General features: G+C 49.8%; 1 pseudogene; it reads left to right on the top strand.

The window, feature by feature from the left end:
* The first annotated feature begins 2,859 nt into the window (after positions 1-2,859).
* On the top strand, positions 2,860-3,425 carry LOC150054995 (immunoglobulin heavy variable 3-66 pseudogene; annotated as a pseudogene).
* The last annotated feature ends 12,349 nt before the right edge of the window (positions 3,426-15,774 follow it).

Here is a 15,774-nt window from a genome sequence, read left to right as displayed (position 1 = left end):
ACCACCAACCCACAACTGCCTCCTGAGAGGACTGGAGCTAAAACCTTGGTGACAGGACATTCTATCTGTGCTAAGTTCAAAGTCCCCTACGTTTTTACAGCCATTATGGTGACTCTGGATGGGTGAAGGGAATTTTTCATCCAGTGCTGAACAGCCTAGAGGTGAGAGGTGCAAATGTAAATGAAGGCTACAGTCAATGAAAAATAGAGAAAGGGGGCCGGGAGTTTGGCCTAGTGGTAGAGTGCTTGCCTAGCATGCACGAATACCCGGGTTCGATTCCTCGGTACCACATACATAGATAAAAGCTGGAAGTGGTGCTGAGGCTCAAGTGGTAGAGCTCTAGCCTTGAGAAAGTCCAAGGACAGTGCTCAGACCGTGAGCCCAAGCCCAAGACTGGCAAAAAAAAAGAAAGAAAGAAAGAAAAAGAAAAATAGAGAAACGTTAGTAAAGATTCTGGGAGAGGAGTTGAGAAAAGAAAAAAAAATGGTTTCTTATGGATAAGAAAGGATCTGGAAAGAATTGACTTAAATAATTGCTCTCCAAAAAGGGAGAAAGAGAAATATTAGAGTTCCTGTATGTAGTACATGGTATGAGCAGATGTTAAGAATGGAGATTCTGACTATTTTTAGCTTGAGGGAGGGGAGAGAGAGAGAGAGAGAGAGGGAGAGAGAGAGAGAGAGAGAAGAGAGAGAGAGAGAGAGAGAGAGAGAGAGAGAGAAACAGACAGAAACAGAGAGGGGAGGGCACTAAAGTTCATGAGACTCTTATCTCCTGTTAACCACTAGAATCATGCATGGGTGTGGAGCTGTGGCTGAAGGGATAGGTATCCTTGAGCTGAAGAGCTAAGAGGAAGCACCCAGTACCGGAGTTCAAATTCTATGAGCTACCAAAAAATCATAAAAAATGAGTGAAAGAAAGACAGAGGGAAGGAAAGAAAATACAAAAGAATAATAGGAAAGAAAGATAGAAAGAAAATAAGAAGATAAGAAAGGGAGTAAGGAAGGAAAGAAGAAAGGAAGGAAAAGACAATGAGAGAAAGAGAGAAGGCATGAAAGAAAAGAAGAGAGAAAGAAAGAGAAAGAGAGAGAGAGAGAGAGAGAGAGAGAGAGAGAGAGAGAGAGAGAGAGAGAGAGAGAGAAGGAAGGGCAGACAGAAAAAAGGAACTCAGATAGAAAAACAGAAAGAGAGAGAAAAGGCAAGAAAGACAGAAATCTAGGGGCAGGGGCTCATGACTATAATCCTAGCTACGCATGGGGCTGGGATCTGAGGATAGTGGTTCAAAGCCAACTCAGGGCACAGAAGTATGCGTGACTCTTATTTCCAATTAACAACCAGAAAAACGTAATTGGGCCTGTGGCTCAACTTGTTCAGCGGTAGATTGAGCTGAAGAGCTCAGGGACAAAGAGTGCCCAGGCCCAGAGTTCAAGCTCCATAACCAACAAAGAAGAAAAAAGGAGAAAGGAAAAGAAAAAAAAGAAAAAGAAAGGAACGAAAGAATGAAGGAAGGAAAGAGAAGACAGTGACGAAAAAAGAAATTCAAAGGAGAGATGAGAAGCAGGGAGGGAAGGAAGGAATTGAGGGAGGAAAGGAAAGAAGCAAGGAAGGAAGGGAGGAAGGAGGAAATCAATCTTACTAGCACATAACTGTGACACCCTGTATCAAGTTTATAAAAATTAAAATTAGGCCAGATACAATGGCTCACACCTGTAATCCTAGTTACTCAGGAGGCTGACACTGAAGACCAAGGTTCAAAGCCAGCCCAGGCAGGAGAGTCCATGAGACTATTATCCCCAATTAACCTCTAGAAATCCTGAAGTGGGGCTGTGGATCAAGGGGTAGGGTGGTAGCCTTGAGCTGAAGAGGTCAGGGACAATGCCCAGGCACGGAGCTCAAGCCTGTGACAAACAAAAAAATTAAAATTAGTTTTGAAGAGGTCACAGAGTTCAAACTGAGCACCTGCCAGAAATCATCCTTGAGGAAGCAAATCCACAACTGGATGCATGGGGAACACAGAGCTTGACACAAGGAGAAGCATGGAGAAAGGACTGTGTTCACACAGGAGGGCAAAACCAACTAAATATTTCACACTTCTTACTTCTTAGATTTTGTGTATTTACACCTCATACTGGAATAAGGTTAAATGTTGACTGAAGTCAAAAGAACTGATCTAGAGAAATTATGAATATTTTGTTTTATGACATGTATGGTTATGAGGACGTCTGGTTCTCTTGTTGTTTTGTCGGAATGAAGTCAAGTGCAGCAGAGCCTCACATGGTCTCAGCACAGGAAGGAGGCTCTGCATCCTCTCCAGATGACCACCATTCTCCTGAACCACACCAGGACCTGATGACCTCGACTTGATGTGTGCAGGACCAGGATCAGGGGATAATTTAACAGCATGGGAAATCCAGCAGACGTGGAGAAGCTTCCATAACTGTTATACAATTTGCTTGTTTACAAGAAGATACCATTCTTATTGTACATTAAGATTATTTTATAATTCATAAATGTGGAGCAGGCACAATGGCACAGTGAGAGGACATGTTTATCCCCTCTGCACCCACACAAGTCTCAAAGTTCTCCACTCCTGCCTCAGGCTCCCATGGAGATGCAGCTACAGTGAGAACCACAGCACAAGGTCAAGGTGTCATGATTGACTGAAGGTGGCCATGGTCACCAAACTCCCCCAGCACAGTCACCTCTGCTCTGGAGCTCCATCTCTGAGACTCCTGCCCCACAGCTGGCTTTATAGCAGAGGCCATGCAAATGGGACGTCCCTCTGCTCATGAAAACCAGCCAGCCCTGCCCTGAAGCTCTGTGAGCTGGAGTCCATCCAGTGACTGACACACACCACTCACCATGGAGCTGGGCCTGCGCTGGGTTTTCCTGGTGGCTGTGTTCAAAGGTGATTGATGGGGAAGCAGAGACCCTGAGTGTGTGAGTGGAGCTGGTGGAGGAAGAGTGGTGAGTGTGAGCATGCCTGACAAGGATTGTCTGTGTTTGCAGGTGTCCAGTGTGAGGTGCAGCTGGTGGAGTCTGGGGGAGGCTTGGTGCAGCCTGGGGGGTCCCTGAGACTCTCCTGTGCAGCCTCTGGATTCAATATTGGAAGTTACTACATGAGCTGGATCCGCCAGGCTCCAGGAAAGGGGCTGGAGTGGATTTCATACATCTATAGCAGCCCAAGCTACGCAGACTCCATGAAGGGCCGCTTCACCACCTCCAGGGACAACGGCAAGAGCACACTTTACCTGCAGATGAACAGCCTGAGAGTGGAGGACACAGCCATCTATTACTGTGCTGCAGACACAGTGCAGGAAGTGCAGTGCAGGCCCAGACACAAACCTCCCTGCAGGGGCGCTCGGGACCAGCAGGGGGCGCTCGGCACAGCTTGTAGCCAGGTCAGCCTGGGAGCAGAGCAGAGCTGAGCCAGGCCTGGGCTCCTGGTGTCTGTGCTGCCTCTGGGCCCAGCAGTGGTCACAGGATTCCTCCCTCACTTATCACCTGCATCTCCTGTGATGGCTCTCATCTTGACTGGTGACTATTAAAAATGACACAGTGTCACTTGGGAAGCAATCATGTCTCTGCAGTGGTCACCAGCATTAGATCCTGAAGAAATCAGGGGACCTGTTGATTGCATGAGACTCAGGGAAAAGATTCCAGGATTCACAGAGCTGGAGTTCATTCCATGAACAAGAGGGAAAAGTCCTGATATGGTGACTGAAGCCTGAAATCATAGATACTTGGAAAAAGGAGAGCAAAATGTTTATTGTGGAGGGAAGATAAGACAAAACTTTAATGAGAACCCCATCTCAGTCCCTAATCTGGATGTGCTGACCATTTCCTGTGATTCCAGCTGCATAGCAGTAAGTGTAAAATCACTCTATGGAACCAGGAAAAACTAACACACCACCAGAAAAACAAAAAATATCCAACATGGGGAAAAGAGAGAGAGAGAGAGACAGAGAGAGAGAGAGAGGAGACGAGAGAGAGAGAGAGAGAGAGAGAGAGAGAGAGAGAGAGAGAGAGAGAGAGAGACAGAGAGAGAGAGAGAGAGAGAGAGAGACAGAGACAGAGACAGAGACAGAGAGAGAGAGACAGAGAGAGAGACAGAGAGAAAGAGACAGAGACAGAGAGAGAGAGAGAGAGAGAGAGAGAGAGAGAGAGAGTCATTAAAGAAGAGACAGACAGGAGCTTACTTAATCTAACATATCTCAAATTATCCACTCTTCTCTCTGCCTATACCACTGTGCACAGGGATTCAGTATTGAAGCAATAGAATTATTGACATGAAGTCTTTGTCTTCCTTAGTGTTTCTTGTTATCAGAATATCCTTTACTCTTTGTCCAACAACCAAATGTAATCTGGGATTGTCAAGTTGTAAAACACAGGGTTGGCCATAAACTAGAGCTCAGCCTATGGTGCCCTGGGAAAGGTGGCTGGAACTGCTCAGTCCTCACTGACCAGGACCTCTTGCTTTCATCCAAGGGGAAATGGAAGTGGACACCAGAAGTTTGGGTCAGGACTGGCCTGACAACCTACCCTGTGCGTCAGGAACTGGCCTTGCTGTGCTCCGTCTGTCCTGGGGTTTCCTCCACCAGGACAGAGGTGGGGATTCCTGAGGATGGAGCCTCTGGACTTGTGACCAGGTCTCTGTGCTCATTCATGGACACTGTCACTGTGCAAGCTGAACACTCACTGCTGTGTGAACTACACAGACTTCAGGATCAGGATTTCCAGGCTTTCACATTTCCCCATAGACAATTTTTGTGAATATGAAGTCAAATCAATCCTCTCACCAGGACACATCCATTCCTGAGTCCATGCAGAGACGGATGTGACCTCATCTGAAGGAGAAAACTCCAGGTCAGGAGGCTCGGGATCCCATATCACAAGGTGAGCACTGTAGATGAGACTTCTGTGTTAATCAACGTAAAACAATGTAGAAAGGAACAGAAGGTTTTTACAAAACAGAAATCATCAACATCGTAGACCATAAATATACTTCCCCTAGTTAATATTTATCAAAGTATATTTGTACCTCATATGATACAGTGACTTCTTGACATTTATTTGTTCTAATGAACAAGTGTATTAGTTATCTGGTAACTAAATAAATGAAGGAACATGCACTGAACCTTGTGTAGGGCTCTATGACTTCTACCGGCCAGCAAGTCAGGTGTGTTTACTCCACAGAGTCCAGGGATGGCCCCCACTCTGCACCATGGTTATGAGGACAGGGGAGGATCTTCTCAGGACTAACGTGAACACTGCTGAGGTTTGTGATAATTTGGGGTCCTGAGAAGGTTTTCAAAAATTTCCTTAGAATGGTACAGTTTTTCTGCCCCATAGATGCAAACTTAATTATTAAATGTTCATGCTTTTAGATTGTCAGCATCTCCAAAAATATTTATTGCTATTATAAATGTGCTGCACAGAGGAGTTACCAGTGCATGAGTTAGATGAAGAATACAATTGTTTTGACAATGTGAACCCTTCCCTGGCTCTCTCCCAGTTTCTCCCTCCCGTCCCCACCCATAAGTGGCACATGTCATTGTCAACACCGTGTCCAGTGAGGACACTGAGGCATGGCTTCCCCTCTGCCATCCACTTCTGTACAGCACCATGCTTCACTGTGTGCAGTCACTGTGAACCATTGTCTAATGAAGCTAATTCTCAGAGTGCACCTCACAGGCACCCTGCCATGCTGCTGGAGAGATGGTGTTTCTGGGGTTCAGAGAAAGAGTAGTGGTGTGTGGGGAGCAGAGGACAAAACACTCATATCAAGTACAAAGAGGGGAGGAAAACATGGGGACAAATTAATTAACAGGATCACAGTTAGCCAATGAAGAGTGAGGTTCTTTTCCATTTCCTTGTTCAAGAGTTTTTCAGATTCTAGAATCCATTTTTCATACTTTGAATGTCAGGCGCTTTGGGGTTTTTCCTCAAATCAACTAGAAATGGTCAAATTAAGAAATGACACATTAAGTGCGTATAATTAGCAATGCACACAAGCATGTGATCTTATTCTCTATATAAACAAATTGCATCAGGTGACTTATTTCTCAGTCTTATGGTATGTGAAGCTCACGGACTGTCTGGAGAAAGGACAGGAAGAGGTAAAGACAGATTCCAGAGACTGAGAGGAAAGAGGTCAGGAAGAAATGTGTTCACTGCTTGGCTGGGCTGAGGAAGGGGGAGCTTCCCATGTGACCATATTTACCAAATCACCTCCCACCTAGGAAGATTTTATTTTTATGTTGTCCCTCAGAGAACACCTGCAAAAATAAGAATGGCAAAATTCTCTTGACATTAAAACTTCTGGAAAATGATCGGCTGATATTTTGCACACTTTAGGATCTTTGAGTGTAAATGTGTGTGTGAATGGGTGAGTGAAAATGTTCATGGTTAAATTGTCAGCATGCTATGTGAAAAAATGGGTGAATTTATACTTGAAACACAAAGACAATTGGGTAAATCTATGTCTAACCTTCAAGAAAATGATTAGGTTTGAATGTTTTCAGTATCTGAAAGGAAATCTGCATTTAAATATTGTAAATATTTTATCCTGTTTAGCCCAGAGGCATTAGGGAATTTGGAATTTATTTCCTTGAGTTGAAGCTTGGCGACAAGTGTCAGAAATTTAAATGTGAATTTGTTTAAGTAAGCTACATTGTTGTAGCCAAAGAAAAGGTTTGCGCACCTGTTAAATGTGTTATATGATCTCCAGGTTGGAGTAAAATTTCACTCATGATATGTAATCCTGGCAACCCCTTGGTAAAATAGGCTAAGCTTTGTAGGGTCCCTAGCTAAGTAGAGGCAACACCCCTGAGTCAGCTTGAAGAAGTCAAGGAAGATGGATCTTAGCCCGTCAACCCCCTTAAAATGAAGGGACCAGAGTCATTTATGGAAAGACATACAGGATAAATTAGAGACATGGGAGACAGTAGTAACAGATGTGCAAGAGTAGAGACTGCACTTATGGAGAATGATTACAGGTTCAAGTCTTCTATGACTGCCTAGAATATCCTAGCCTCATTTACTTTCAGATCCCCAGAGAAATGGAACTTGGCATCGTGTAAACTTCTCTCTAGATTTGTGTTCAGCTTCATAGACAAATCATTGGATTTAAACAGGTGCCATGACTTGACGTTGGGATAATACAGTTCTCCAAAAAGCTGTTTGAACAGTCTCAGCACTATGTTCCTTCCTTTAACAATTTAAAAGGCTTGCTGATGGCCTCTGTTGGTTCGGGAAATTGCCTACCATGTGTGGTGGAGATCGTGCAAACTCCTTACTAAACTGGTCCTAGAATCCTCAGATAAGCACAGTGTCGTCTACATTACTGGTCCAGGAGTCCTCAGGTGAGCACACTTCATCTACAGTCCTGGTACTGGAGTCCTCAGGTGACCACACTGTCATCTACAGTCCTGGTCCAGGAGTCCTCAGGTGAGTACACTTCATCTACAGTCCTGGTCCAGGAGTCCTCAGGTGAGCACACTGTCATCTACAGTCCTGCTCCAGGAGTCCTCAGGTGAGCACACTGTCATCTACAGTCCTGGTCCAGGAGTCCTCAGGTGACCACACTGTCATCTAGAGTCCTGGTCCAGGAGTCCTCAGGTGAGCACACTGTCATCTACAGTCCTGGTCCAGGAGTCCTCAGGGGACCACAGTGTCATCTAGAGTCCTGGTCCTGGAGTCCTCAGGTGAGCACACTTCATCTACAGTCCTGGTCCAGGAGTCCTCAGGTGAGCACAGTGTCATCTACAATCCTAGTCCAGGAGGTCTCAGGTGAGCACACTGTCATCTACAGTCCTGGTCCAGGAGTCCTCAGGTGAGCACACTGTCATCTACAGTCCTGGTCCAGGAGTCCTCAGGTGAGCAAGTGTCATCTACAGTCCTGGTCCAGGAGTCCTCAGGTGAGCACACTTCATCTACAGTCCTGGTCCTGGAATCCTCAGGTGAGCACACGTCATCTACAGTCCTGGTCCAGAAGTCCTCAGGTGAGCACACTGTCATCTACAGTCCTGGTCCAGGAGTCCTCAGGTGAGCACACTGTCATCTACAGTCCTGGTCCAGGAGTCCTCAGGTGAGCACACTTCATCTACAGTCCTGGTCCTGGAGTCCTCAGGTGACCACACTGTCATCTACAGTCCTGGTCCAGGAGTCCTCAGGTGAGCACACTTCATCTACAGTCCTGGTCCAGGAGTCCTCAGGTGAGCACAGTGTCATCTACAGTCCTGGTTCAGGAGTCCTCAGGTGAGCACAGTGTCATCTACAGTCCTGGTTCAGGAGTCCTCAGGTGAGCACACTGTCATCTACAGTCCTGGTCCAGGAGTCCTCAGGTAAGCACACTGTCATCTACAGTCCTGGTCCAGGAGTCCTCAGGTGACCACACTGTCATCTAGAGTCCTGGTCCAGGAGTCCTCAGGTGAGCACACTGTCATCTACAGTCCTGGTCCTGGAATCCTCAGGTGAGCACACTTCATCTACAGTCCTGGTCCAGAAGTCCTCAGGTGAGCAGAGTGTCATCTACAGTCCTGGTCCAGGAGTCCTCAGGTGAGCACAGTGTCATCTACAGTCCTGGTCCAGGAGTCCTCAGGTGAGCACACTTCATCTACAGTCCTGGTCCTGGAATCCTCAGGTGAGCACACTTCATCTACAGTCCTGGTCCAGAAGTCCTCAGGTGAGCACACTGTCATCTACAGTCCTGGTCCAGGAGTCCTCAGGTGAGCACACTGTCATCTGCAGTCCTGGTCCAGGAGTCCTCAGGTGAGCACACTGTCATCTACAGTCCTGGTCCAGGAGTCCTCAGGTGAGCACACTGTCATCTACAGTCCTGGTCCTGGAATCCTCAGGTGAGCACACTTCATCTACAGTCCTGGTCCAGAAGTCCTCAGGTGAGCAGAGTATCATCTACAGTCCTGGTCCAGGAGTCCTCAGGTGAGTACAATTCATCTACAGTCCTGGTCCTGAAATCCTCGGGTGAGCACACTGTCATCTACAGTCCTGGTCCAGGAGTCCTCAGGTGAGCACACTGTCATCTACAGTCCTGGTCCAGGAGTCCTCAGGTGAGCACACTGTCATCTACAGTCCTGGTCCAGGAGTCCTCAGGTGAGCACACTGTCATCTACAGTCCTGGTCCAGGAGTCCTCAGGTGAGCACACTGTCATCTACAGTCCTGGTCCAGGAGTCCTCAGGTGAGCACACTGTCATCTACAGTCCTGGTCCAGGAGTCCTCAGGTGAGCACACTGTCATCTACAGTCCTGGTCCTGGAATCCTCAGGTGAGCACACTTCATCTACAGTCCTGGTCCAGAAGTCCTCAGGTGAGCAGAGTTTCATCTACAGTCCTGGTCCAGGAGTCCTCAGGTGAGCACACTTCATCTACAGTCCTGGTCCTGGAATCCTCAGGTGAGCACACTTCATCTACAGTCCTGGTGCAGAAGTCCTCAGGTGAGCACACTGTCATCTACAGTCCTGGTCCAGGAGTCCTCAGGTGAGCACACTGTCATCTGCAGTCCTGGTCCAGGAGTCCTCAGGTGAGCACAATTCATCTATAGTCCTGGTCCAGGAATCCTCAGGTGAGCACACTGTCATCTACAGTCCTGGTCCAGGAATCCTCAGGTGAGCACACTGTCATCTACAGTCCTGGTCCAGGAGTCCTCAGGTGAGCACACTGTCATCTACAGTCCTGGTCCTGGAATCCTCAGGTGAGCACACTTCATCTACAGTTCTGGTCCAGAGTTCTCAGGTGAGCAGAGTGTCATCTACAGTCCTGGTCCAGGAGTCCTCAGGTGAGTACACTTCATCTGCAGTCCTGGTCCTGGAATCCTCAGGTGAGCACACTGTCATCTACAGTCCTGGTCCTGGAATCCTCAGGTGAGCACACTGTCATCTACAGTCCTGGTCCAGGAGTCCTCAGGGGAGCACACTTCATCTACAGTCCTGGTCCAGGAGTCCTCAGGTGAGCACACTGTCATCTACAGTCCTGGTCCAGAAGTCCTCAGGTGACCACACTCTCATCTACAGTCCTGGTCCAGGAGTCCTCAGGTGAGCACACTGTCATCTACAGTCCTGGTCCTGGAATCCTCAGGTGAGCACACTTCATCTACAGTTCTGGTCCAGAGTCCTCAGGTGAGCAGAGTGTTATCTACAGTCCTGGTCCAGGAGTCCTCAGGTGAGCACACTTCATCCTCAGTCCTGGTCCAGCAGTCTTCAGGTGAGCACACTTCATCTACAGTCCTGGTCCTGGAATCCTCAGGTGAGCACACTTCATCTACAGTTCTGGTCCAGAGTTCTCAGGTGAGCAGAGTGTCATCTACAGTCCTGGTCCAGGAGTCCTCAGGTGAGTACACTTCATCTACAGTCCTGGTCCTGGTATCCTCAGGTGAGCACACTGTCATCTACAGTCCTGGTCCAGGAGTCCTCAGGTGAGCACAGTGTCATCTACAGTCCTAGTCCAGGAGTCCTCAGGTGAGCACACTTCATCTACAGTCCTGGTCCTGGAATCCTCAGGTGAGCACACTTCATCTACAGTCCTGGTGCAGAAGTCCTCAGGTGAGCACACTGTCATCTACAGTCCTGGTCCAGGAGTCCTCAGATGAGCACACTGTCATCTACAGTCCTGGTCCAGGAGTCCTCAGGTGAGCACACTTCATCTACAGTCCTGGTCCAGGAATCCTCAGGTGAGCACACTGTCATCTCCAGTCCTGGTCCAGGAATCCTCAGGTGAGCACACTGTCATCTACAGTCTTGGTCCAGGAGTCCTCAGGTGAGCACACTGTCATCTACAGTCCTGGTCCTGGAATCCTCTGGTGAGCACACTTCATCTACAGTTCTGGTCCAGAGTCCTCAGGTGAGCAGAGTGTCATCTACAGTCCTGGTCCAGGAGTCCTCAGGTGAGTACACTTCATCTACAGTCCTGGTCCTGGAATCCTCAGGTGAGCACCCTGTCATCTACAGTCCTGGTCCAGGAGTCCTCAGGTGAGCACACTGTCATCTACAGTCCTGGTCCAGGAGTCCTCAGGGGAGCACACTTCATCTACAGTCCTGGTCCAGGAGTCCTCAGGTGAGCACACTGTCATCTACAGTCCTGGGTCAGGAGTCCTCAGGTGAGCACACTGTCATCTACAGTCCTGGTCCAGGAGTCCTCAGGTGACCACACTGTCATTTACAGTCCTGGTCCAGGAGTCCTCAGGTGAGCACACTGTCATCTACAGTCCTGGTCCAGGAGTCCTCAGGTGAGCACACTGTCATCTACAGTCCTGGTCCTGGAATCCTCAGGTGAGCACACTTCATCTACAGTCCTGGTCCAGGAGTCCTCAGGTGAGCACACTGTCATCTACAGTCCTGGTCCAGGAGTCCTCAGGTGAGCACACTGTCATCTACAGTCCTGGTCCAGGAGGCCTCAGGTGAGCACACTGTCATCTACAGTCCTGGTCCAGGAGGCCTCAGGTGAGCACACTTCATCTACAGTCCTGGTCCAGAAGTCTTCAGGTGAGCAGAGTGTCATCTACAGTCCTGGTCCCGGAGTCCTCAGGTGACCACACTGTCATCTACAGTCCTGGTCCAGGAGTCGTCAGGTGAGTACAGTGTCATCTACAGTCCTGGTCCAGGAGTCCTCAGGTGCGCACACTTCATCTACATTCCTGGTCCTGGAGTCCTCAGGTGAGCACAGTGTCATCTACAGTCCTGGTCCAGGAGTCCTCAGGTGAGCACACTGTCATCTACAGTCCTGGTCCAGGAGTCCTCAGGTGAGCACACTGTCATCTACAGTCCTGGTCCAGGAGTCCTCAGGTGAGCACACTGTCATCTACAGTCCTGGTCCAGGAGTCGTCAGGTGAGCACAGTGTCATCTACAGTCCTGGTCCAGGAGTCCTCAGGTGCGCACACTTCATCTACAGTTCTGGTCCTGGAGTCCTCAGGTGAGCACACTGTCATCTACAGTCCTGATCCAGGAGTCCTCAGGTGAGCACACTTCATCCTCAGTCCTGGTCCAGCAGTCTTCAGGTGAGCACACTTCATCTACAGTCCTGGTCCAGGAGTCCTCAGTTGAGCACACTTCATCTACAGTCCTGGTCCAGGAGTCCTCAGGTGAGCACACTGTCATCTACAGTCCTGGTCCAGGAATCCTCAGGTGAGCACACTGTCATCTACCGTCCTGGTCCAGGAGTCCTCAGGTGAGCACACTGTCATCTACAGTCCTGGTCCTGGAGTCCTCAGGTGACCACACTTTCATCTACAGTCCTTGTCCAGGAGTCCTCAGGTGAGCACACTGTCATCTACAGTCCTGGTCCAGAAGTCCTCAGGTGACCACACTGTCATCTACAGTCCTGGTCCAGGAGTCCTCAGGTGAGCACACTGTCATCTACAGTCCTGGTCCTGGAATCCTCAGGTGAGCACACTTCATCTACAGTTCTGGTCCAGAGTCCTCAGGTGAGCAGAGTGTCATCTACAGTCCTGGTCCAGGAGTCCTCAGGTGAGTACACTTCATCTACAGTCCTGGTCCTGGAATCCTCAGGTGAGCACACTGTCATCTACAGTCCTGGTCCAGGAGTCCTCAGGTGAGCACACTGTCATCTACAGTCCTGGTCCAGGAGTCCTCAGGTGACCACACTGTCATTTACAGTCCTGGTCCAGGAGTCCTCAGGTGAGCACAGTGTCATCTACAGTCCTGGTCCAGGAGTCCTCAGGTGAGCACACTGTCATCTACAGTCCTGGTCCTGGAATCCTCAGGTGAGCACACTTCATCTACAGTCCTGGTCCAGGAGTCCTCAGGTGAGCACACTCTCATCTACAGTCCTGTGTCAGGAGTCCTCAGGTGAGCACACTGTCATCTACAGTCCTGGTCCAGAAGTCCTCAGGTGAGCACAGTGTCATCTACAATCCTAGTCCAGGAGGTCTCAGGTGAGCACACTTCATCTACACTCCTGGTCCAGGAGTCCTCAGGTGAGCAAGTGTCATCTACAGTCCTGGTCCAGAAGTCCTCAGGTGAGCACACTGTCATCTACAGTCCTGGTCCAGGAGTCCTCAGGTGAGCACACTGTCATCTACAGTCCTGGTCCAGGAGTCCTCAGGTGAGCACACTTCATCTACAGTCCTGGTCCTGGAGTCCTCAGGTGACCACACTGTCATCTACAGTCCTGGTCCAGGAGTCCTCAGGTGAGCACACTTCATCTACAGTCCTGGTCCAGGAGTCCTCAGGTGAGCACAGTGTCATCTACAGTCCTGGTTCAGGAGTCCTCAGGTGAGCACAGTGTCATCTACAGTCCTGGTTCAGGAGTCCTCAGGTGAGCACACTGTCATCTACAGTCCTGGTCCAGGAGTCCTCAGGTAAGCACACTGTCATCTACAGTCCTGGTCCAGGAGTCCTCAGGTGACCACACTGTCATCTAGAGTCCTGGTCCAGGAGTCCTCAGGTGAGCACACTGTCATCTACAGTCCTGGTCCTGGAATCCTCAGGTGAGCACACTTCATCTACAGTCCTGGTCCAGAAGTCCTCAGGTGAGCAGAGTGTCATCTACAGTCCTGGTCCAGGAGTCCTCAGGTGAGCACAGTGTCATCTACAGTCCTGGTCCAGGAGTCCTCAGGTGAGCACACTTCATCTACAGTCCTGGTCCTGGAATCCTCAGGTGAGCACACTTCATCTACAGTCCTGGTCCAGAAGTCCTCAGGTGAGCACACTGTCATCTACACTCCTGGTCCAGGAGTCCTCAGGTGAGCACACTGTCATCTGCAGTCCTGGTCCAGGAGTCCTCAGGTGAGCACACTTCATCTACAGTCCTGGTCCAGGAATCCTCAGGTGACCACACTGTCATCTACAGTCCTGGTCCAGGAATCCTCAGGTGAGCACACTGTCATCTACAGTCCTGGTCCAGGAGTCCTCAGGTGAGCACACTGTCATCTATAGTCCTGGTCCTGGAGTCCTCAGGTGACCACACTTCATCTACAGTCCTGGTCCAGGAGTCCTCAGGTGAGCACACTCTCATCTAGAGTCCTGGTCCAGGAGTCCTCAGGTGAGCATACTGTCATCTACAGTCCTGGTCCAGGAGTCCTCAGGTGAGCACACTGTCATCTACAGTCCTGGTCCAGAAGTCCTCAGGTGAGCACAGTGTCATCTACAATCCTAGTCCAGGAGGTCTCAGGTGAGCACACTTCATCTACACTCCTGGTCCAGGAGTCCTCAGGTGAGCAAGTGTCATCTACAGTCCTGGTCCAGAAGTCCTCAGGTGAGCACACTGTCATCTACAGTCCTGGTCCAGGAGTCCTCAGGTGAGCACACTGTCATCTACAGTCCTGGTCCAGGAGTCCTCAGGTGAGCACACTTCATCTACAGTCCTGGTCCTGGAGTCCTCAGGTGACCACACTGTCATCTACAGTCCTGGTCCAGGAGTCCTCAGGTGAGCACACTTCATCTACAGTCCTGGTCCAGGAGTCCTCAGGTGAGCACAGTGTCATCTACAGTCCTGGTTCAGGAGTCCTCAGGTGAGCACAGTGTCATCTACAGTCCTGGTTCAGGAGTCCTCAGGTGAGCACACTGTCATCTACAGTCCTGGTCCAGGAGTCCTCAGGTAAGCACACTGTCATCTACAGTCCTGGTCCAGGAGTCCTCAGGTGACCACACTGTCATCTAGAGTCCTGGTCCAGGAGTCCTCAGGTGAGCACACTGTCATCTACAGTCCTGGTCCTGGAATCCTCAGGTGAGCACACTTCATCTACAGTCCTGGTCCAGAAGTCCTCAGGTGAGCAGAGTGTCATCTACAGTCCTGGTCCAGGAGTCCTCAGGTGAGCACAGTGTCATCTACAGTCCTGGTCCAGGAGTCCTCAGGTGAGCACACTTCATCTACAGTCCTGGTCCTGGAATCCTCAGGTGAGCACACTTCATCTACAGTCCTGGTCCAGAAGTCCTCAGGTGAGCACACTGTCATCTACACTCCTGGTCCAGGAGTCCTCAGGTGAGCACACTGTCATCTGCAGTCCTGGTCCAGGAGTCCTCAGGTGAGCACACTTCATCTACAGTCCTGGTCCAGGAATCCTCAGGTGACCACACTGTCATCTACAGTCCTGGTCCAGGAATCCTCAGGTGAGCACACTGTCATCTACAGTCCTGGTCCAGGAGTCCTCAGGTGAGCACACTGTCATCTATAGTCCTGGTCCTGGAGTCCTCAGGTGACCACACTTCATCTACAGTCCTGGTCCAGGAGTCCTCAGGTGAGCACACTCTCATCTAGAGTCCTGGTCCAGGAGTCCTCAGGTGAGCATACTGTCATCTACAGTCCTGGTCCAGGAGTCCTCAGGTGAGCACACTGTCATCTACAGTCCTGGTCCTGGAATCCTCAGGTGAGCACACTTCATCTACAGTCCTGATCCAGAAGTCCTCAGGTGAGCAGAGTATCATCTACAGTCCTGGTCCAGGAGTCCTCAGGTGAGTACAATTCATCTACAGTCCTGGTCCTGAAATCCTCGGGTGAGCACACTGTCATCTACAGTCCTGGTCCAGGAGTCCTCAGGTGAGCACACTGTCATCTACAGTCCTGGTCCAGGAGTCCTCAGGTGAGCACACTGTCATCTACAGTCCTGGTCCAGGAGTCCTCAGGTGAGCACACTGTCATCTACAGTCCTGGTCCAGGAGTCCTCAGGTGAGCACACTGTCATCTACAGTCCTGGTCCAGGAGTCCTCAGGTGAGCACACTGTCATCTACAGTCCTGGTCCAGGAGTCCTCAGGTGAGCACACTGTCATCTACAGTCCTGGTCCTGGAATCCTCAGGTGAGCAC

The sequence above is a fragment of the Megascapheus bottae genome, chromosome 14 (assembly GCF_031878675.1).
Source record: "Megascapheus bottae isolate mThoBot1 chromosome 14, mThoBot2.hap1, whole genome shotgun sequence".
NCBI lineage: Eukaryota > Metazoa > Chordata > Mammalia > Rodentia > Geomyidae > Megascapheus > Megascapheus bottae.
This window is presented reverse-complemented; position numbering and strand designations above follow the sequence as displayed.